We start from the raw sequence: 1,488 nt of genomic DNA, 5'->3' as shown, positions 1-1,488 counted from the left end.
CACTGCATTGTACTCAATAACTCAATCACAATAACTCAATCACTGCACTGTACTCGGAAATGTTGTTTGTTGTTTGACCGAGGCTTACCCCATGCATAGATACTAACTCGTCAGAGGGCGAATAGATAACCCAAGCTGCGGAAGAGATGTTCCGTGTATTACGACAAGCACCATCAGTGAAACCAATGTATTTTTGGAGAGGTATCAACATCTGCAATATCAAGAGTAAAACCAAGATAAGCAGGAATAATGACGAAAAAACACTCCCTAAGATAAGCACACTGTTTAAACTAAAACACACCAGCTAGAAAGAAAAACTATCCTAACTAAAAATCTCCATACCCATTCTTTTAAGCATAATACCTCTTCAAGTAAAGGCCATTTCTGGGTTTACCCAAAGAGTCCCCATCAAAGTCTACCAATTCATAAGCCCTTTAGCTAGCTTTCGCTTGACAACATAGGGACCATGCCACATAGGAACGAATTTTCCAGCGCCTAATTTATCATTAGCTTGATCATAAACTAAGAGTAGATCTCCTTCCGAAAAATTTTGAGGGGTCACATTTCGATCATACTGAGCTTTCATCCGTTTTGCGTGAGTCTCGATCGCCAATGCAACATCACGTCGATTCTCATCTAATTGAGCCAAGTATAACAAACGATTTTCCTCTTCGTAAGTGGCTGGAAGTAACTTGATGGCCATTTGCAGTGACGAGATTTCACATTCAATGGGTAACACAACTTCCAAACCATAGACTAGTTGGAAAGGAGTGAACCCTGTTGATGTTTTGACTGAAGTTCGGTACGCCCAAAGCGCTGAAAATAGCATGTTGTACCAATTCGACCGATGAATCCCAATGATTCGTCGGATCATGATAACTAAAACTTTGTTGATGGAATCAACCAGACCATTCACTTGTGGATAATAAGGGGTTGAACTATCATTGTTGTGGGGAAAAGTATCCGATGAGGATGACACTAACCCTTTCTAAAGGTGACAGTCTTTAGCAACAACTGAATGATAAAGTTTTCATGTTCCTCTTTATGAAAGCATAGAGAGAATAGAAAGAGGGTCAACCAACCTGGTGTCTTGCGCTTAGTCGATCCTTGTCCTTCTCTCTTCGTATCTTGCTCCCAGCTCTTTTGCTCTCCAAGCCGATCCAGCTACACACAGAACCTGCACAACAAAAGAGAGCAAACTACAAGATACAAGCAATCATAATTGAAGCATGGATTAGGTTGCATCAAATATACATGTAAACACAAAGCATCGATGTAAAACAAGTATATAGGAGAACATGCAAACTTTATTGATAGAAAGTAACAGGGTTCCAGAGGAAGTTACAACCAATGATGTTGGCTCCAATCCAGCAGCACCTCCTCGGCAGCAAGAACTCTCTTCTTCACCTCTAGTGAAACAATCACCCAATAATCCTGGCGGTATACCAACAACACCTCCTTGCTTATACAAAATTCCAGCCTCCTTAG

This window comes from Pinus tabuliformis, chromosome 4_2, assembly GCF_031772625.1.
Source record: "Pinus tabuliformis cultivar Carrire ecotype Pingquan chromosome 4_2, CPIR1, whole genome shotgun sequence".
Taxonomy (NCBI): domain Eukaryota; kingdom Viridiplantae; phylum Streptophyta; class Pinopsida; order Pinales; family Pinaceae; genus Pinus; species Pinus tabuliformis.
The sequence above is the reverse complement of the archived record's forward strand: the minus strand, read 5'-3'. Positions refer to the sequence as shown.